The sequence below is a fragment of the Panicum virgatum genome, chromosome 1N (genome assembly GCF_016808335.1).
Source record: "Panicum virgatum strain AP13 chromosome 1N, P.virgatum_v5, whole genome shotgun sequence".
NCBI classification, from domain to species: Eukaryota; Viridiplantae; Streptophyta; class Magnoliopsida; order Poales; family Poaceae; genus Panicum; species Panicum virgatum.
In genome coordinates, this window is record NC_053145.1 from 44787349 (window position 1) to 44810345 (window position 22997).

The following is a 22997-nucleotide window of genomic DNA, read 5'->3' on the forward strand; positions in this document are numbered from 1 at the left end:
GAGTATATTATCCGTTGTTTGAGAAGGACATACTGATATCATCCCGTACGACTCAAGGGATGTTTTGGTATAATTGCCGAAACAAATATGAAAGATATTCCCTCCTTTTTTAAAAAAAATGTTTATAACAGAAGGGTAGTTGTAGGTAAACACGGAAGGGATCACATTCCTTCGCAAAATCTAGATGCATAGCAAAATGTTTATAGTGTTTATCTAGATGCATAGTAAAATCTATATTACATTTGCCAAAACGATCTATAATTTGGAACGGAGGAAGTATTTGTGTTGGTACCAGATTTTATCCGTAAATTTGATATAGCCTAAAATATGGAGATCATCTACTACTAGCGTGCATCGGCAGGAATCACATGCAACAAGCGTGCATGCATGCATGGCGATGATTCACTCTGTTAACTGATTTATCTTTTCTTCTTCACGCCATTACTTTACTTTAGGAGTAGAGTAATTTAGTTTTTCCGACTTCCTCTTTGATGAGCAGGGCTGCATCGTCTCGACCTCCGGCTCGTCTGTAAGCATCATTATTACCAAATGTTTTAGGCTTTAATCATCAGGCAGGCGTATCGTTGTGGTTTCGTCTAGACTCATCTACCAGTTTTCAGGTGTTCTAGGCTTTAATTACTAGCACATCGTTATAATTTCGTCTAGTTTGTCTACCGACTATCGATTCTTATCGTATCTCACAAGACTGCATTGTTTGACCTCTTGCTAGATGGGGTAGAATCACATTTATCCTGCTTGATTAAACTTGCATCGGTTGATATTTCTTTAATCTGTCATCTTGCTGTCTAGTTTGCTTTAGTTAGATTTTATCCTGTTGAAATAGATGATATATTATTTAATGGCTTGTTGTGTCTTAATCTTGGCTACCTCTCAAGTACTGTTGGGATCACATTGTACTGTGGATAGATCTATCGGTTTGTGAAGTCTAGATTAATCTCGTGCTACCAACGTTTCTAGATTGCAACTACCGAGCACATCACTATAGTTCATGTAGAAATAATGGTGGTAACGTTAATTTAACATTCATCGGCTCGTGACCCTAGTCATAGTGGAGCAAAAGCTCAATGCCGCTCTGCCTTCTATCGGCTTTCTAACTGATAGCTTCATGCTTCATTATAATCAACTGTGCAGAATCAGCTTTGATAGCCCATGAGCTATTTATGCTCATCAGGATGCTAGAATCGGCCTCATAGCTGAATACTTATTTATCATGCTTTATTTATCTACAGTATTATCGCTATTGGTGCCAGGATTACATCATCGTGATCGGCTGATTGCCATTGACTTCAAAATGACTATTTTCATCTTGTTAGTTGAATGGTCAAACTGACTGGCACTCCGCGCACACCACGCACGTCGATTTGGATTCTGTACGTCGGAGTAAAGCAGATCTTCCAGGTCCTCGTGTTAGTCAACATAGAGTCATCATCAAATTCTCAACAATTTGACTATAGAGTATAAATTTATCCAAAATGTGCTTGAAGAATAGCATTTTAGTTCAAAACTCAAGACTTTTGTTATATATAATTTTTTTTAAATAAAGCAAGATTGTGGAATTGATTGTTGCGGTCAAAGATTTGGCTTGTGCCTTGGGCAAATGCAATTTGTATGACCGGGGTCATGGAAGTAAAGATTGTGAAGGGATCGATCGTCCATGTGGCGTGACTTATTGTTGATCGTCTCTGGGAACACGCATGCATGTTGAAATGCTGTAGTACACGCGTTGCTGTCAGTGACCGCTCACCGCTATGAGAGTTACCCTTGGAATTGACTCTGCAGAAATCCAAAAGAGAAACCCTACTTGTGTTGTAAAAGTAAAACTGAAAAAGGGAACTCGGATTCGACCACCTCGGGACAGGCCTATAGCTGACTTGTTAGATGGGCTCGAGGAAAATTTTAGATTGAGGTTAAAAAATCCAACTCGCTGATCAGAGAAGTTCGAGTTTAGAGGTTTTCTGGTTCGGAAAGTCGAAGTGGCTTCTTTTTAATGAAAAATAATGGGAGCCGTCGTACTTCCTCCAGATGAGTTTTTTTATTTGACCACCACGGAGTATAGGCTGCTCATCGAGCATCTGAAAGTTTTTTTTTCACTAGGCAAAGCCACAGAGGGGGCCAGCCGGTGCCACTAGAGGCGGCCTGGGAACGCGCCACAGAGGGGCCGCGCCCCAGCGTGCAGGCGCCCGGGCTCGAACTCGGGCCGGTGCGCTCCCCAGCTGAGAGTCGCACTAACCGAGCTACGCTCGGTCTGCCGAGCATCTGAAAGTTGTGATCAATTGACGTACAAAATGATCTAGAGACATTTCTGTTTTGTATTTTAAACTTATTAGTGTGAGATTTGTTAATGAACAATGAGTTTTTCAATATTATCTTATATTTTTATGATCAACAGAGCTTTTCATTTTTTGTTCCGCATCGGCCACCAAAAAGTGAGGATTGGTCCTAGATGGATAAACCTGCCACGTAGGTGACTTTGCAAATTCGCCTTGGAGAAGCGCAGACATACACTCGAAAAATAAACATGAGAATAAAATTATATGGTTCGAATTGATGAACGATATCAGACATTTGATAGCGATAGGAATAGGATCGCTGCGTCTTGAGAGATCTTACGTCTCATACGATGAAATAAGAAAAGTAAAAATAGATTGGCATGACAAGTTTGAAGATGACATCTAGAAATTAAACTCCCTCCGCTTCAAATCTTAGGAGGAGCGGCGCGATTTCAGCACGAGCAGCAGCGTGGTGAATACAATATAAACGCGCAAATTATGGCACTGTTTAGATCCCAAAATGCAAAATCTAAAATTTTGGTAAATCGCTTGCATAGTATACTAAATGTAATCGAAAAATAAATCGCATTACACAAATAGACTGTAAATCGCGAGACGAATCTAATGAGCCTAATTAGGTCGTGATTAGATGCTAAATTACTACAATAATACTACAGTAAGCATGCTCTAATGATGGATTAATTAAGATCATTAGATTAGTCTCGTAGTTTACAGACGAAATCTGTAATTAGTTTTGTAATTAGTCTACATTTAATACTTCAAATGTTGAAGATTTCTTTCCAAAAATCCAAAAATCCAAAATGCAAAGATTCCTTTCGAAAATCCAAAAATGGCCAAGCTGTGTGCTACCAAAAATTTGGCACGCGGCAGAAAAACGACAACGAAAAAGCCTAGAGAACCGAGGCGTGGGGCAGGCGGTCACACCGAGCGCCGCCGCCACACGTTTCGCCATCGATGGCGCGTATTGGCATGCGTGCGGGCGCGGCCACAAACAAATGCCACCGTCGCTTTGCTTGTGATCAAATGGCTAGCTTTAATTTACAAGCAAATCGATAGTACTAGCACATTAATAAACAAATAAATGGAGTAGATTACCATAGATAGTTTGTGCTTGCAAGCAACACGATTATAAAAATAATCAACCTATCAGTGTTGCTAGTCGGTTGATGGGCAGTGGACAACTTGCTGCTGGTGGCCCGTTGGCGGTCGTCCTCGTTGCAGCAACCCTGTTCCCGTAGGGTGACACGTTTTTGTCTCCTTGCCCAACTAGGCCTTGCTGGCTTGCTGCCTGCTCGAACAGCTAGCTTGAGGCGCTGGCGCTAACGAAATCGCACCCTCTCGATCTGTTAACTGTGTAAAGCATGAGCGTGCCGGTTCCTTTTGCTTCCGTGCCGACGACCCGTGACCGTCTCTCCCGTTGAGATCGTGGTGGCCGCGACCGACGGGACGGGCGCGGCCGGCGGCCACGCGGGGCGGGACACGCTACGCCACGCCTTGTTCACACGCTAACGCCCGCACGTGACCCCTCCCTCCTCCTTCCCGGCTTCCCGCATCGGCCGCGCGTTCCTCGCTCTCTGTCCACGTGCTTGTCTTTCCTAATCCTAGTGCTATCCTACCAAGAAGCAGAAACCCCTCGACTTGAGTAAAAACTTTGGCGTCTCGCGTGTGCTACGGCGGGATCCGCACCCTTTTTATCTTCTTCTGCTTTTCTTTCCTCCCCGCGAGCAGGCGCGGAGACGGGGGAGCGCCTGTCCCTCCTCCCAAATTTACATTGAACATTCGAATTTTGATTAAATTTTTATATAAATTAGCAGGGTTAGCCTCCATAATAATGAAAAAAATAAATTCTTGGCTCCGCCCCTGCCCGTGAGGCAGTGCACTGGGACCACACCGTCAAATGCGTCAATTTTTTTTTGAGGGAAAGTCATTCGGTGAGCTCTATTAATCTGATAAAGTATTTACATCGTGTACTAATGCATTCAAAATGAAGCTACCTAAAAGTCTTGTTTGTTTCCAATTATAATCAGTGAAAGTAAATAACAATCCTACCAAACCTTTCGTTTATTTTTGATCAGTTTCACTTCTATGGTAAGACGCTTCAAAAATTTGAACCACGAGAAGTGAAAATTGATAATCTCCACTTAGCTTATAATCTAAGCATGTATGAGAGAAGCCGAAACAAACAAGATCCAAGTTTTTCCAAGAAAAGGCTCTCCTAGCAACCTCAAGAGCTGCAAGCTGATCGGTCAAATTTATTTATTTAGTTATTATAATTTGCAAGCAAGAGTTAATCTATCCGGTGGACCGTCCACTTGGACGGATGAGGAGACAGGTTGGGTGGAACCTGTCAGAGGGTCATGTGCGGAGTGTGGTAGCGGGTGGCTGCTGGCTGGGACCAGGGCGAGGGCCACCCTCCTGACCTGTGGTGCTACCCTGCTAGGAGAGCAGTCCCCTGTCCTGTGAGTCCTCCACACGCCGGCCGGCATGCCGCTGCCTGCACAGTTTGCTACACGGTTGCTTTCGTGAACGTCGAAAACATAGCTAAACCCTAAACATATCATCTTGTTTCAGAGTACACAGGCAGCCACATGAAGTAGCACGTCTGGCCAAAGACTCCAAACAAAGCTGCAAGGAGGGTTCTTTTTTTCTTTTCTTCCCGTTTTCATTTTCGAACAAAAGCCGTATCCTCTGGCCGCACCAACGAAGTAGCACGCCGCTAAAAGTTTTGGTGATTTATTTAATAGCGCGCATATATCATACTAACAAAACGTGCTAATATTCCTCGTAAAAATATCATTCTAATAAAGATTTAAGGGAAAAGTCCGGTTTACATCCTCGAACTATCATAAAAGTTCGATTTTCAACCTTCAACTACGAAACCAGATAACAGAGGCCATCCAACTGTTCAAACCTGATAAATTCGCTTAGGTGGTTTTGAAGATGGTTTTTCATTTTTGTGAGAATTAAAAACATTTAATTTTAAACTAAAAAGTTCATAAGTAACTCATTTTAAATCAAAAAATTATGAAATGGGTATTAAAAATTTTCTAAAAATGTAACTATCTATAGGCACAATACTTGTCAATTATTCATATCTAATTTTTTTATATTCACAATATTTGTTTGCTTGTAGTTATAACTATGATTTTGAATAACCAAGATTCAAAAGGAGCGATGATAGATAGGTTACATTTTTAGTAAAATTTTGGTACTAATTTCATACTTTTCTAATTTAAAATAAATTAGTTTTGATTTTTTAGATCTAATTAGATATTTTTATTTTCTTTAGAAAAATGCAAACCACCTCCAAAATCACCCCAAGGGCCAAATTTGCCCGATTTCGACATCTCGATAGATTGGACCGGAGAATGTCGTGCACGTAGTCACCGACAACGGCTCGAATTACAAAAAAGCATGCAATGAACTACTAAGTGATGTGTATGACCACATAGCTTGGACACCTTGTCTAGCACACACCGTCAATTTGATGTTGAAGGATATAGCTCGAAGGCCTGAACATGGTGTTATCATCAAGCAGTGCAAGCGAATTTCAAATTGGTTACACAATCATGGTCAGTTGAATACAATGATGAGGAACGCAATCGGTGGTGAGTTGGTCAAGTGGAATGCCACTCGATTTGGAACCAACTACATGTTCCTAGAGAGCATCTATCGGAAACGTGATCGTTTCATGCAGTGGATGGCATCTACTGAGTTCCAACACAGCAAATGGGCGAATACCGAAGATGGTAGATTTACTCATGCAAGTTTTTCAAGTATGGAGTGGTGGGATGCATTGAAATATATCATCGACACAGTTCAACCAATATACAAGTTCCTCCGCTTCGCTGATCAGGACAAGAAGCCGAACATGTGCGAAGTCGTGATGGCCTACCAGACTATGAAACAGGAGCTGAAGTCTTTCTTTGGAACAAATGTTTCCACACTGAAAGAGTATGTTGAGGTGGTGGACGAGAGGTTGGATGATGTGTTCATAGGCACGTATGTGGGTCCAGGTAAGCACACATCAGTCGTCTATTTTTAAACTCTATTGAAATAATGCTTATTTGAAGTGGTTTATATTTTGCAGCTGCTGTCCTAAATCCGAGGTATGCCTATACGATGGAACCAACTCAACAAATGTTTCGTGGACTTAAGGATACATTTCAGCGCATGACGGATCTCCAGAGCGCCGTCCAGGCATTGCAGGAGCTTGACGTGTTTCGGCAGAAAATTGGCGAGTATAGCAGTGATATGGCAATGCGGATGGCGATGGACCCAAAGACATCCCCATGTAAGAGTTGTTCCGTATAAAATTGTTATTTTCTCTCTTCGAAAATATTGCTTACATACTCGGTTGCACATGCAGCGTCCTGGTGGATGATGTTCGGATCAAGTACTCCAAAACTGCAGTACCTTGCCATGAGGCTTGTTTCACAATGTTGTTCATCCAGTGGATGCGAGCGGAACTGGAGTACTTTTGCCTTGCTGCATACAAAGGTTCGCAATCGGTTGTCGCACAAGAAACTTAATAAGCTTGTCTATGTCAACTACAATCTTCGTCTCCGACTCGAGGAGGTCTCCGGCCCACTGATGCGTGAAGAAGGTGATTTCATTGACCAGCTAGCCCATCTTTCATTCTATGATGAGAAAAATCCGGTGCGGGAATGGATGGAATATGGTAGATCTAACCGGGCTCCAGTTCTGGACGAGGATGATGATGACGGCGACATCCCTCTCCCGTCCCATATTGTCAGAGATCAAATAAACGTGTCAGATCTACGTGAGGCTACGGGGAATGATTCCATCAGCGATTGGGCACGTCAAAATATAGGTGACACTCACCTAGGGAAGAGAAAGTTGCACAAGGGGCCTAAGAAGGGTGACTCGAAGCGTCGAAAAGGCAAAGGAACAGCAAAACCAGTGAGCAGCGACACCGAGACTGATGATGGCGAAGGTGAGCGTAGTCCTCCGTATCAGGAGTCCGAGGATAGCAGCTCAGCCGATGATGGTGATGATGGTGACGGTGCTCAGCCTAATGCTGGTGGTGGAGGTAGTGGTGCTGATGATGCTGCTGGTGGTAGTGGTCATGCTCGTGGTGTTCGTTTCACAGGTATATATTGCACATATAAATACACACATATTTCTGACTATTGACTACTAATTATGAAATATGGTTGATTGCAGGGGAAACTCAGTTCACACATGCTACTCAGGACACCGACCATGGAGCACCGCAATCGCAGAGGAGAACAGGTGGACCGACGGACTATGACAGTCCACAGAACTCTTCTTCCTCCTACAGCGATTCGAGGCACTCTTTTCACTATCCCATTCCTGACATCAGCATGCAGCCACCGACGAGATGGGTGTACGAATGGGAAGACCCCCATTTTTACACTATGTTAGTTCAGGAATGGCAGACAACATCGGCGTGGACGGGCCAAACTTGGCAACACTACAAGGCTGAGCTGCTTAGAGTGCGAGGTATCGCTTTGATGTCCACCGCCGAATACCAAACCGCATCTCAAATGGGGGTCTTCCCATTCCTACGTTGAACTTTTCATTTCATGTGTATAAGTGTATGACTCCGTATTTGTATGCACCCTATTACTATTGTATTTGTATGCATAATTATAACTCATTGCTTTGGTAGGGTCATTTACATTAAAATGTGCATAGCTCATGTCGAAATTTCCTTTTATTTCACACCGGGAATCAATTTTTCAAGCGGCGAAAAAATACTCTAAACAACCGGTATACCGGCCAAACCGGCCGGTATACCGGTGTAACCGGTCGGTATACCGCAGTGAGCCGCAACACAAAACCGGCCGGTATACCGGCCAAACCGGCCGGTATACCGGTATACCCGGCCGGTATACCGGTCGGAACCGCCACCACGGTAAAATTTGAATTCAAATTCACATTTGACCGGTTCCGACCGGTAACCGGCCTAACCGGACCGGTAAACCGGTACCGGAGCCCGGCGGTTAGGCCGGTCCGGTCGGGAAATTGAACCCTGGTTCCCACACAACATCTCTGCTTGCCATTGTCTATCTGCATACATGCACAACAAAAATATATCATCTAATATTCTTACTCCTACCTAAGTTATAGTGTCAAAAATCATCTAATACACCTAAATTAAATCTAGCTAAAATCTACTACATAGTGCAAAAAATCATGTAATATAAATAAATCTTCCCTAAATTCTAAATATACCTAAGTCATACACCTAAATCCTAAAACAAAACATCTAAATACACCTAAATCCTAGGGGAAAAAAAAACTAACCTGACCGCGGCTTACCGACGCTAATCGGCGGTTTACCGCCTCCCCATACCGGTAAACCGGCCTCCCCGGGCGGAAAACCGGACGGGACCGGTAGATCTGCTACCGGTCCGGCTTACCGGTGAGGGAGACCGGTTAGCCGGGATCTGAGAGCGGCTAACCGGCCTCGAGCGGCGGGCGGCGACTTCTGGCGGCGGACAGGAGTCAGTGAGGGGGGAGCGGGTGAGGGAGGCGCTGGTGAGGCTTCGGCTGAGGGACACGCGACGTTAAATGACCTCTGCCGCGCGATGGGCCTTAATGGGCCGCGGTTTTTTTCTTTTTCTTTTTTTATTTAACTTATAAATTCCGAAAACCATACTAAATGAACGAATTTTGGAGAAAATTTGACACCATTAGATTCATTGCACCTTGAAGTATTTTTAGGAATTTTTTGGGAATTTTTCATTTTTTGAATTCAAATTTAAATTTTGAATTTGGACCGGTTTCATACCGGACCGAACCGGTACCGGTCCGGACCGGTTTGACCGGTAACCGGTCAAACCGGACCGGTTACCGACGGTTCGGTTAACCCTGCGCGGGACACGCTACGCCACGCCTTGTTCACACGCTAACGCCCGCACGTGACCCCTCCCTCCTCCTTCCCGGCTTCCCGCATCGGCCGCGCGTTCCTCGCTCTCTGTCCACGTGCTTGTCTTTCCTAATCCTAGTGCTATCCTACCAAGAAGCAGAAACCCCTCGACTTGAGTAAAAACTTTGGCGTCTCGCGTGTGCTACGGCGGGATCCGCACCCTTTTTATCTTCTTCTGCTTTTCTTTCCTCCCCGCGAGCAGGCGCGGAGACGGGGGAGCGCCTGTCCCTCCTCCCAAATTTACATTGAACATTCGAATTTTGATTAAATTTTTATATAAATTAGCAGGGTTAGCCTCCATAATAATGAAAAAAATAAATTCTTGGCTCCGCCCCTGCCCGTGAGGCAGTGCACTGGGACCACACCGTCAAATGCGTCAATTTTTTTTTGAGGGAAAGTCATTCGGTGAGCTCTATTAATCTGATAAAGTATTTACATCGTGTACTAATGCATTCAAAATGAAGCTACCTAAAAGTCTTGTTTGTTTCCAATTATAATCAGTGAAAGTAAATAACAATCCTACCAAACCTTTCGTTTATTTTTGATCAGTTTCACTTCTATGGTAAGACGCTTCAAAAATTTGAACCACGAGAAGTGAAAATTGATAATCTCCACTTAGCTTATAATCTAAGCATGTATGAGAGAAGCCGAAACAAACAAGATCCAAGTTTTTCCAAGAAAAGGCTCTCCTAGCAACCTCAAGAGCTGCAAGCTGATCGGTCAAATTTATTTATTTAGTTATTATAATTTGCAAGCAAGAGTTAATCTATCCGGTGGACCGTCCACTTGGACGGATGAGGAGACAGGTTGGGTGGAACCTGTCAGAGGGTCATGTGCGGAGTGTGGTAGCGGGTGGCTGCTGGCTGGGACCAGGGCGAGGGCCACCCTCCTGACCTGTGGTGCTACCCTGCTAGGAGAGCAGTCCCCTGTCCTGTGAGTCCTCCACACGCCGGCCGGCATGCCGCTGCCTGCACAGTTTGCTACACGGTTGCTTTCGTGAACGTCGAAAACATAGCTAAACCCTAAACATATCATCTTGTTTCAGAGTACACAGGCAGCCACATGAAGTAGCACGTCTGGCCAAAGACTCCAAACAAAGCTGCAAGGAGGGTTCTTTTTTTCTTTTCTTCCCGTTTTCATTTTCGAACAAAAGCCGTATCCTCTGGCCGCACCAACGAAGTAGCACGCCGCTAAAAGTTTTGGTGATTTATTTAATAGCGCGCATATATCATACTAACAAAACGTGCTAATATTCCTCGTAAAAATATCATTCTAATAAAGATTTAAGGGAAAAGTCCGGTTTACATCCTCGAACTATCATAAAAGTTCGATTTTCAACCTTCAACTACGAAACCAGATAACAGAGGCCATCCAACTGTTCAAACCTGATAAATTCGCTTAGGTGGTTTTGAAGATGGTTTTTCATTTTTGTGAGAATTAAAAACATTTAATTTTAAACTAAAAAGTTCATAAGTAACTCATTTTAAATCAAAAAATTATGAAATGGGTATTAAAAATTTTCTAAAAATGTAACTATCTATAGGCACAATACTTGTCAATTATTCATATCTAATTTTTTTATATTCACAATATTTGTTTGCTTGTAGTTATAACTATGATTTTGAATAACCAAGATTCAAAAGGAGCGATGATAGATATGTTACATTTTTAGTAAAATTTTGGTACTAATTTCATACTTTTCTAATTTAAAATAAATTAGTTTTGATTTTTTAGATCTAATTAGATATTTTTATTTTCTTTAGAAAAATGCAAACCACCTCCAAAATCACCCCAAGGGCCAAATTTGCCCGATTTCGACATCTCGATAGATTGGACCGGAGAATGTCGTGCACGTAGTCACCGACAACGGCTCGAATTACAAAAAAGCATGCAATGAACTACTAAGTGATGTGTATGACCACATAGCTTGGACACCTTGTCTAGCACACACCGTCAATTTGATGTTGAAGGATATAGCTCGAAGGCCTGAACATGGTGTTATCATCAAGCAGTGCAAGCGAATTTCAAATTGGTTACACAATCATGGTCAGTTGAATACAATGATGAGGAACGCAATCGGTGGTGAGTTGGTCAAGTGGAATGCCACTCGATTTGGAACCAACTACATGTTCCTAGAGAGCATCTATCGGAAACGTGATCGTTTCATGCAGTGGATGGCATCTACTGAGTTCCAACACAGCAAATGGGCGAATACCGAAGATGGTAGATTTACTCATGCAAGTTTTTCAAGTATGGAGTGGTGGGATGCATTGAAATATATCATCGACACAGTTCAACCAATATACAAGTTCCTCCGCTTCGCTGATCAGGACAAGAAGCCGAACATGTGCGAAGTCGTGATGGCCTACCAGACTATGAAACAGGAGCTGAAGTCTTTCTTTGGAACAAATGTTTCCACACTGAAAGAGTATGTTGAGGTGGTGGACGAGAGGTTGGATGATGTGTTCATAGGCACGTATGTGGGTCCAGGTAAGCACACATCAGTCGTCTATTTTTAAACTCTATTGAAATAATGCTTATTTGAAGTGGTTTATATTTTGCAGCTGCTGTCCTAAATCCGAGGTATGCCTATACGATGGAACCAACTCAACAAATGTTTCGTGGACTTAAGGATACATTTCAGCGCATGACGGATCTCCAGAGCGCCGTCCAGGCATTGCAGGAGCTTGACGTGTTTCGGCAGAAAATTGGCGAGTATAGCAGTGATATGGCAATGCGGATGGCGATGGACCCAAAGACATCCCCATGTAAGAGTTGTTCCGTATAAAATTGTTATTTTCTCTCTTCGAAAATATTGCTTACATACTCGGTTGCACATGCAGCGTCCTGGTGGATGATGTTCGGATCAAGTACTCCAAAACTGCAGTACCTTGCCATGAGGCTTGTTTCACAATGTTGTTCATCCAGTGGATGCGAGCGGAACTGGAGTACTTTTGCCTTGCTGCATACAAAGGTTCGCAATCGGTTGTCGCACAAGAAACTTAATAAGCTTGTCTATGTCAACTACAATCTTCGTCTCCGACTCGAGGAGGTCTCCGGCCCACTGATGCGTGAAGAAGGTGATTTCATTGACCAGCTAGCCCATCTTTCATTCTATGATGAGAAAAATCCGGTGCGGGAATGGATGGAATATGGTAGATCTAACCGGGCTCCAGTTCTGGACGAGGATGATGATGACGGCGACATCCCTCTCCCGTCCCATATTGTCAGAGATCAAATAAACGTGTCAGATCTACGTGAGGCTACGGGGAATGATTCCATCAGCGATTGGGCACGTCAAAATATAGGTGACACTCACCTAGGGAAGAGAAAGTTGCACAAGGGGCCTAAGAAGGGTGACTCGAAGCGTCGAAAAGGCAAAGGAACAGCAAAACCAGTGAGCGGCGACACCGAGACTGATGATGGCGAAGTCTCAGCAACCAAACAGGTCTCAGGCGCGAAGGACGGAAATACTTTCAAGGCGAAGGAACTCATCTGACAAGGCTTTTTTACAGCACCACCGGCACAACGATGGCGGCTATTTACCGTGCCACTTTGCTGCGGTAGCAGGCTGGAGGCCAGTTCACTCCCCCCATAAGGACATCATCATTACAGGGAGACGTCCTTACAGACAGAAGTAATGGGCGGTCCGGGAGGACTCCCATCCCGGGGCACGTCTCATCACTTGACCCCAAGATGGGCCGAGGAGGAGGCCCCAATCAAACACATTTAGGGTGTGTGTTTAGTTCATTTTGCAAAAATGTGTAAAAATGTAAACATGGCATTTGAAGTATTAAATGAAGTTTATTTGCAAAACTTTTTGCATAGATGGGTTGTAAATCGCGAGACGAATCTAATGATGTTAATTAATCCATGTTTAATCAATAATTAGCGGATGGTTACTGTAGCATCACTGTTGCAAATCATGGATTAAGTAGGCTCATTAGAATCGTCTCGCGATTTACAGCCCATCCATGCAAAAAGTTTTGTAAATAGACTTCATTTAGTACTTCAAATTAGCAAGATACCGTTTCACTTTAATGCGTTTACGGTTTTTTGCGTTTACATGTAAAGAACTAAACAGGGCCTTATCTTCACACATTTACCTTTCGATTTCATGCCATTGCTCTCGGAGTAGGAGTAATGTAGTTTTCCGGTGGCTTCTTCGATTAGCAGGGCTGCATCTCCTCGACCTCTGGCTCATCTGCAGGCATCTCCATTACCAGGTGTTCTAGGCTTTATCTACTAGGCACATTGATGTGGTTTCGTCTAAAATCATCTACCAGTTATCGATTCTTATCATATCTCGTAAGGTTGCACCAACTTGATCTCTTGCTAGATCTGGTAGAATCACAAGTTATCCTAGCCTTGATTAAGCTTGTGAGGAATGAGAGTACTCTATCCTGCCTGTGATGAGTGAATTGTCAACCGTGCGGTGTGATCGTGCGCTTGGTCTTTGAATTGCAGGTACACGGACGTCGAGTGTCGACGGAGAGTTGCCGTGGAGGAGCTCGGGCCGGGCGGCAGCTGTGGCGTCCACTCCTGGATCGAGGGCGCAAGCGGCGACGGAAATCGGGTTTCTTGGTTTGCGCCACAAAACCAAGGAGGCGGACGGCGGTTGAAGACGCCGAGTCGTGGAGGCACGGGCGTCGGTCTCGGGACTGACGGAGGCGACGGGCGTCGACGGCGTCTAGGGCCTCGCTGCGGGCGAGGAGGTGACGGGCGTCGGGCGGCGTCTAGGGCCGTCAGAAGGCCGAGGCGGGAACGACGTCTAGGGCCACGGCGTGGAGGCGGGAATCTTCCCACGCGTGAGGTTTTGGCGATTTTCTTTAAACCGGCCACCTACCCGGGTTTCGCGGACCCTCCAAAACCGCGGACCGGAGCTTCATCCACACGTTGGCATCGCGGAGAAGACTTCGACTCGAAGAAAGAACCTCGACTGTCGGATGAGTCCTTGTATCTTTTTCCGGTTCTGCCCCTACGGGCTTTCTAGTGTTTATTTGAGTCTAGGGGTAATGTAGTCTTTTTGGGTGAGAGTTGTTGGGTTAAAAAACCCCTCACCATCTTCCTCTCTCCCTCTCCTTTTTCCCTGGCCTGGTGCCTAGAGCAGAAGCGCTCTTCCCATCGCCCCCTCCCTGTCCTTCATCTTCCTCCTTCTTCTCCCCTAGGGTTAGGATTTTGTGATGAAAATTTGAGATCTTGTACCATGGATTTGCTAGGAATGGAGGCCCTACTCTCCTATGGCCTCTTGGGGTTTTTGATTTGAAGAGATTCGAGTTGTCTTGCTGCTGTTCTTTTTCGTTTCCTTTCTGTTTCTTGTCCCAGGCAGTCGAAGGCGCATGCGTGTGGCCAGCGGCCAGCGGCGGCGTGGCGCCGGCAGGGTTAAAAAAACCGGCCGGAACCGGTCCGGTTACCGCGGTTACCGGTCTAACCGGCCCGGACCGATTCCGGTTCCGGCCGGTTTCAAACCGGGCCAAATTCAAATTTTAAATTTGAATTCCAAAAAATGGAAAAATTCCAAAAAATTCTTAAAAATACTTTAAATTGCGACGAATCTAATGGTGTCAAATTATTTCAAATATTCGTTCATTTAGTATACTTTGCGAGCATTTGAAGTTAAACAAAAAAACGTGCATACAAAAGTATACAAATACAATGTAAAAGTAATACAAAAGAGGGTTGGAGGGTTCATTTAGACTAAAATATATTATACAAACATTCATTTAGTATACTTTGCGGGCATTTGAATTTAAACTAAAAAAGAAAAAAAAATTTGAATTTAACCTAAACCGACCGGTTACCGGTCAAACCGGACCGGTAAACCGGTCTAACCGGACGGTTAGCCGTTCGAAACCGGTATAATTGCGGGTTTTGAATTCAAATTTGAGTTTTACCGGTTTTTACCGGTAACCGGTCAAACCGGACCGGTTAACCGGAACCGGTGGCCGGCGGTTCGGTGGAATCGGTCGGATAAAAAAACCTTGGGCGCCGGGGCGCCATCCCCGTCGCGCATGTGACCAGACGCACGCGCGCGGGCAAGACAGGGCAAGCGGCCCCTGGCAGGTGGGACGCGCGCGCACAGCAGCATCTGCAGGCGGCGGCGCTTGGACTAAGCGCTCGGAGCAGGCCTGGCTTGCGGAATTCGAGGACAAGGCAGCCAGCCAGCAGCTGCTGCTCCCAGCAGTGTCTCCGGCAGAAAGATTTGGGAGGCAGGCACACCCTTGGCCACCAGCAAGAGACAAGCACCGCACACAAGGTGTTCGAGAAAATTTCCAACTAGCTCTTTTATTTGCACTTGTGTGTGTTCGTGGTTGTATTGCAGGCCGACAGCAGCGCGTGCGTGCGTGGAGCATCAGCAGGCCGGAATGGAGCATGCAAAGGTGAGCACGGCAGCAGGTTTGTTTAGTCACTTGTAAACATCGTTTTCATGCTACAGTCACTAATCATTGCCTAATCATTGCTATTGCTAATCTGGATCTTTGTGACGGTGGTAGTTCAAATAATTTATTTGCTGCCGGCTTATCTTGAGTTAATTAGTTTTTGATCTTGCTAATTGGTTCTAGATCTTTACAAGCCTTTTTAGCACTTTGATATTCGGTGCTTCCGCCTTCTATTGCACCTAGCTCGAGTAAATAGGTTTTCGCGTGCTTCCGCTTTGCGTCGAGCTTTTCCTTACCGTTCCTTTGGTGAACTCGTCACAAGTTGGCTTGTGTCACCTTGACGGTTAGAAGAGAGGTGCGTCGGGTTGAATTCGGGACATAGGCCTTGTTATCTTTGAGAATTTTTTAAATTCTCCCATTCACACCCCCTCTGGTCGCCTATCCGGTCCTTCAATTGGTATCAGAGCTTGGTTGAGGTTTTCAGTACCTTAACCGGTTCGAAAATCACTTGGCGACCATGGCGAGTCTTGGTAAGATTCCCGTGTTTTCCGACGAGGACTATGCCTACTGGAAGGTTCGCATGAGAGCCTTTCTGCAGAGCATGGGAGCCGAGGTCTGGGATATAACCAAGAACCAGGCTTACGTGGTGCTTGCCGCTCGGGTCACTCCTCTTCAAGTGACCGAGCACGAGGCTAACGCCAAGGCTGTCAATGTCTTGTTCGCTGGCGTTTCTCGTGCGGAGTTCTCACGCGTCCAGGGTTTTTAGGAAGCACACAAGATTTGGACGTGCCTTGAGAACTACCACGAGGGCACACCTCAGATCAAGGCCAGGCTGTACGAGACTCACCGGCGTGAATATGAGAACTTCACACAGGAGCCGGGTGAGAGCATTGACTTGATGTTCAGTCGGTTTCAATCGATTGTGAACAAAGTCAATGCGAACAGATCTGCTGATGCCCTTGAGTACACAGAGCATGAGAAGACCCTCAAGCTGCTCTACGCACTTGACCGCTCTGTGTGGGATCTCAAGGTGAACACCATCATTGAGTCTGCTGGCTACGAGACTCTGACGGTGAATGAGCTTTTCAGCAAGCTCAAGGCCACCGAGGTGGATAACCAGACACGAGCTAAGCTCAATGGTGCCCCTCCTTCCAAGAGCATCGCTCTTGTGACTGGCCCAGGTGGATCGAGCTCTAACGTTAACTCTGCTCTTGGCTTTTCTCTTGCCTCTTTGCCTTCTATTACAGATGAGCAGCTGGAGATGCTGGTCGACGATGACTTGTGCCTCCTCATCAGCAAGTTCCAGCGCGTCTACCACAATAGGCAGAGGAAGAAGAACCCCGGCTGCTACAACTGCGGCAATTTGAACCACTTCATCGCCGATTGCCCCAAGAAGTCCAGCGGTGGCCAGAACAACCACTTCGACTACTACCGCCACCGCGACCGCGACGAGGGAGGCTCCAACAAGGAGCGTCGGCGCCACAAGCACCGCAGTCGTGACCGGGGAGGACGCTTCGACAAGGATTCGCTCAAGAAGCGCTTCCAGTACAAGGCCAAGAAGCGGGAGAAGGCCTTTCTGGCGCAGCTCAGCGACCTCGACAAGAGCTCCGACACCGACCGCTCTTCTTCATCGACCTCCGACGACGACGACAAGAAGAAGAAGCGGGACAAGGAAGCCACCGGCTTCATCGGCCTGTGCTTGGCGGCCGGTCGGCGCAAGGGCTTCTGCAACATGGCGGGTGAAGCCAATGGTGCTCGTGCGTCTTCGGGTGTACATGCTACACCGACGCACGTCGACTCTTCTCCTGGATCCGAGAGCGATTCAGAGGTAAACTCCACAATCGACCTGCTTGATACGGAGGTTAGGGAGTTGTACGCCGCTCTCGACAATCAGAAGAGGCTGCTTAAGGAAGCAGCTAGAGAGCGTAGAAAGCTTAGGGCTGAGCTGGCTTGTGCTAGTGAGAAATCTAGTGAGGATGAGTGCGCTGGCTGCATATCTCACATGAATGATCTTGTTGCTCTCCGTGCCAAGCATGATGAGAACGTCGCGAACTTTGATGTTGCTAAGACTTCGCTTGCTGACGTGTCTCATGAGCTCGCTAAGGCCAAACATGAACTAGAACTGGTTAAGGACGCTCCTATCGTTAGCGATGTGCTTGAATGTGATGAGTGTCCTATCTTTAAGTCCGATCTAGCTTCATTGCAGTCCAAGTTTGCTACTGTTGTGTGCGAGCTAGAGGAGATGAAGTCTAGGCCAGTTCTGCTTGGTGCTTGCAAGGTTTGTCCCACGCTTAGGTCGGAGCTAGATGAGAAGAACGCCTTGATTAAGTCTTTGGGGAAGACTAAGGTCGTGGAGTCTAGCCCACCTATTAACTGCTCTGTTTGCCCTGGTTTGATCTCTAATTTGGATAATCTTGCGGTAGAGAAAGCCAACTTGGAGAATGAGAATACATATCTTAGGGCGATTCTTAGTTGGGTTTCTGCTAGTGAGCCGCAGTTGGGCATGATGATTAAGCAGTTCAAGCATGGTGATGGTTTTGGGGTCGGTTACACATACACGAAGTCAGACTTTGACAAGTTGTACGATAAGATTGGCAAGGTTGCTGGAAACTCTGCTAGCACGAGCACGCAGGCTTCGCTTGTTGACCCTGCGGATGGTGTGCTTAAAGAACCACCGAAAGCACCTCCGCAGAAGCAGGTTTGGGTTCCAAAGCCCAATGAGCTGAGGAATCCCCTCGATGCGCTCCCTGCTGCCGCAGCCCAGGTTGCCCAGAAGAAGGGGGCTGCTCCTCCCCGTCCGCAGGCTAGGCCTCCACCTCCCAAGCGTGAGGTGAGGTACCACTGCGAGTTCTATGACAGGGAAGGTCACCTGGAGGAGTTTTGCTTCAGGAGAAAGCGGGCTGTGAGGCGAGAGCAGGAGAGACGGAATGCGGACATGTACTCTGCTCGGGTGCATGGTCCTTCTCGGCGTGGTGGTAGGCAAGATGCTAGGGCGCGCCGTGTAGGTGGAGGTCAGGGAGACGGTGGTGGTTACCGTGCTCCAGCAGGTGGTCGCTTTGCCGGTCGTGCTCCTGGTCGTTTTCAGTACGGCTATGGACCACGGGACCGAGGCTTTGGAGGAGGTTTTAAGGCTCCACGCTTTTCTCGCGGTGGTGTTCGTCAGCCTCGTGGTAGACGGGACAGGGGATACGCTTTGCCTGACTTTGCTTACCCTTCTGTAGAGCAAATGGCTCGTCACTGGTTTGCTTCTCACTTTGCTAACCCTAGTGTCGAGACGTTTGCTCCCCCTATGTCTCGTTGGTGATGCAGGTTGGTGGCTTGGAGAACAAGTGCTCCATGGATCTTGGTCTTATGCAGGTTTGATCAAGAATTGATGGTTCTCCAAGGCTGATGGATAGCCCGTGTTGGTTTGTGTATCATATGTACATTTGAGTTTGCCCTTTGTGTTCTTTGTACATTTTCTGCTTGTGACATGTTGTAGATTCCTTATCTCATACTTGCTTTGCTTGCTAGGTCTGTACTTGTGCTATGGTGGACTAGCCACTCTGTATGCTAGTTTTTGTGGTTTTCATATTGTCTTGACTCTTGCTAGCTCAGGGTGTGTGCTTTGTTCAGTTTCCTTCTGCTTGTGTAGCTTTTGCTTCTTAGTTAGTTGCTAGCTCAAGTATCTCCTTCATTTCGTCTAGCTACATTGGTTCATGCTATTGAGTGCCTTTAGACTTTTCTAGGAATATCTTCTGTCTTGATATGTTCTAGAGTGTCTTTTGGTATACTTTTGCATGTAGCTTGACTAACACCAAACCATTTGCTTGAGTTTTGTTCTGGATCTTTGGTGTTTCTATTTCCTTGTGTCCTAGCTTCTCTTGTGCTAGGTATCACTTGTTGAGGAGGAGCTCTACCTCAGGTGCCGATGATGATCCGGAGTTACTGCGCCGGCTGCAGGCTCCGGCCCCTTCTGCTTCGACTACCTCAGCTCAGGAGGACGATCCAGTACCACTACTTCCACTTCGATCGTTCACCTCTACAAGAACCTGTTCGAGCAGAAGATGGATCCGCTGAGGACGCAGAGGAGGTGACCTCGAGTTTGCTATGCTCTAGGTCCAGCGGGATCTTCATCGAGGTATGTGAGCGTTCGGCTTGTACGTTTTCCTCTCAGGATGGACTTGTGGTTTTCTGATTGTTACCTTTTCCATGGTACTCAGTTGGATCCATTTGGTCTAGTCCTGTGTGTCTTTGAGCCGTTGTATTTGCTGAGTTCTTCAGTTGCTTAGCTTTTGTTTTTTTTCTTTGTCCTTATCTTAGTTTTAGCTTGGTTAGTTGCATTCTGCATATGCATTGTACATGTTTGCATTTTGCATTGCCTCACTTACACCAGCATTCTTGTATACACTGCTATGATCTTCTAGTACCTGTTAGTGTGAGTTGATAAATTTGATCATGTAAAGCTTGCTCCATTGTGTATATGACATCGTCTGAGTTAAGCTATTTTGATTTGAAAATATGAAAACATGATCACCCTGCTTTGGCTACTAGCATGTTAGGGCGTGTTGATATGCTTTGCTATCTTATTCATGCTAGTGTGCTTTTTCGTTCAGCAATTCATACTTGAAATGATCTAAATCTGATAAAATTGCTTGAACTGTTCTTGAAATAGATTGAAAAGATCCAGGTGGGATTGCTTGTCGCACTGATCGAGCTTTCGGGACGGCTCACTTTGCACTTGTGAGAATCCGGGCAAGGCTGTGCAAGACTGAAATGAGTGCTTTAAGCTTCTGATTGTCTTTGACATAGGCTTGGCCTCGTTGTTAAGTAAAGCATGACAAGCTTTCAACCCCTGGCGTTAAGAATTGCTTGATATGAAATTGATTGAAAAATGAATGTTAACAACTTGTTTTTGGCTGAGTTTGGATCACCTGTATGAGTATGAGTAGCACTGCTTTCCATTTCCTACTTGTTAGTGCTAGGTCATGGGTGATGCTTTTATTTCTCCTAAACTGAACTTGCCTAGCTCTAGATTGATTTGATATACACTGTTGAGCTAGATGCAGGTCTGGTTTATGGATGCAGACGTGCTTGTGACTAGATGTTGCTCATATCATTCTATCCCTGAATGCTTTCACTTACACCTCCTGCATTGCATTCATTGCACAGCATCTGTTCAGGGGGAGTCTCAGCTTAAGGGGGAGCTTTAGATCTTTTTAGGCTTGATGTGTGCATGTGCCAACAAGGGGGAGAATTTTGAGAGAAGTGATCGAACAAGGGGGAGACTTGTTTGATTTTTGAAAAACTTGTTGTGCACAGGGCTTTGAGAGTGCATCATTTTGGGAGAGTTGCACTTGTTTCTGCTTTGTTTTTGGCTCCTGGTTTTCCTCGCTTTCCTTCCACTTCCAGCATGACTTCGTCGAGCATTACCTCTGTCTTTGAGGAGTCATGTTTTGGCATTTGATCGATTGCGTCGAGCCGTTGCCCTTGTCTTAGGGGATCGATCTGTGCTTGAGTAAGTGACTGGTCTTGCCTTTCTGATCTTTGTGTCACTTGCTTGAGTTCTTCGCTTTCTTGTTTCTTTTTATCACTTCTCTGGTTACAGGTGGTGTGTTGACAATGCACTCATCAAGGGGGAGATTGAGGAATGAGAGTACTCTATCCTGCCTGTGATGAGTGAATTGTCAACCGTGCGGTGTGATCGTGCGCTTGGTCTTTGGATTGCAGGTACACGGGCGTCGAATGTCGACGGAGAGTTGCCGTGGAGGAGCTCGGGCCGGGCGGCAGCTGTGGCGTCCACTCCTGGATCGAGGGCGCAAGCGGCGACAGAAGGCGGGTTTCTTGGTTTGCGCCACAAAACCAAGGAGGCGGACGGCGGTTGAAGACGCCGAGTTGTGGAGGCACGGACGTCGGTCTCGGGACTGACGGAGGCGACGGGCGTCGACGGCGTCTAGGGCCTCGCTGCGGGCGAGGAGGTGACGGGCGTCGGGCGGCGTCTAGGGCCATCAGAAGGCCGAGGCGGGAACGGCGTCTAGAGCCACGGCGTGGAGGCGGGAATCTTCCCGCGCGTGAGGTTTTGGCGGTTTTCTCAAAACCGGCCACCTACCCGAGTTTCGCGGACCCTCCAAAACTGCGGACCGGAGCTTCATCCACACGTCGGCATCGCGGAGAAGACTTTGACTCGAAGAAAGAACCTCGACCGTCGGATGAGTCATTGTATCTTTTTCCGGTTCTGCCCCTACGGGCTTTCTAGTGTTTATTTAAGTTTAGGAGTAATGTAGTTTTTTTGGGTGAGAGTTGTTGGGTTAAAAAACCCCTCACCCTCTTCCTGTCTCCCTCTCCTTTTTCCCTGGCCTGGTGCCTAGAGCAGAAGCTCTCTTCCCATCGCCCCCTCCCTGTCCTTCATCTTCCTCCTTCTTCTCCCCTAGGATTAGGATTTTGTGATGGAAATTTGAGACCTTGTACCATGGATTTGCTGGGAATGGAGGCCCTACTCTCCTATGCCCTCTTGGGGTTTTTGATTTGAAGAGGTTCGAGTTGCCTTGCTGCTGTTCTTTTTCGTTTCCTTTCTGTTTCTTGTCCCAGGCAGTCGAAGGCGCATGCGCGTGGCCAGCGGCGGCGCGGCGCCGGGGCGCCATCCCCGTCGCGCATGTGACCAGACGCACGCGCGCGGGCAAGACAGGGCAAGCGGCCCCTGGCAGGTGGGATGCGCGCGCACAGCAGCATCTGCAGGCGGCGGCGCTTGGACTAAGCGCTCGGAGCAGGCCTGGCTTGCGGAATTCGAGGACAAGGCAGCCAGCCAGCAGCTGCTGCTCCCAGCAGTGTCTACGGCAGAAAGATTTGAGAGGCAGGCACACCCTTGGCCACCAGCAAGAGACAAGCACCGCACACAAGGTATTCGAGAAAATTTCCAACTAGCTCTTTTATTTGCACTTGTGTGTGTTCGTGGTTGTATTGCAGGCCGACAGCAGCGCGTGCGTGCGTGGAGCATCAGCAGGCTTGAATGGAGCATGCAAAGGTGAACACGGCAGCAGGTTTGTTTAGTCACTTGTAAACATCGTTTTCATGCTACAGTCACTAATCATTGCCTAATCATTGCTATTGCTAATCTGGATCTTTGTGACGGTGGTAGTTCAAATAATTTATTTGCTGCCGGCTTATCTTGAGTTAATTAGTTTTTGATCTTGCTAATTGGTTCTAGATCTTTACAAGCCTTTTTAGCACTTTGATATTCGGTGCTTCCGCCTTCTATTGCACCTAGCTCGAGTAAATAAGTTTTCGCGTGCTTCCGCTTTGCGTCGAGCTTTTCCTTACCATTCCTTTGGTGAACTCGTCACAAGTTGGCTTGTGTCACCTTGACGGTTAGAAGAGAGGTGCGTCGGGTTGAATTCGGGACATAGGCCT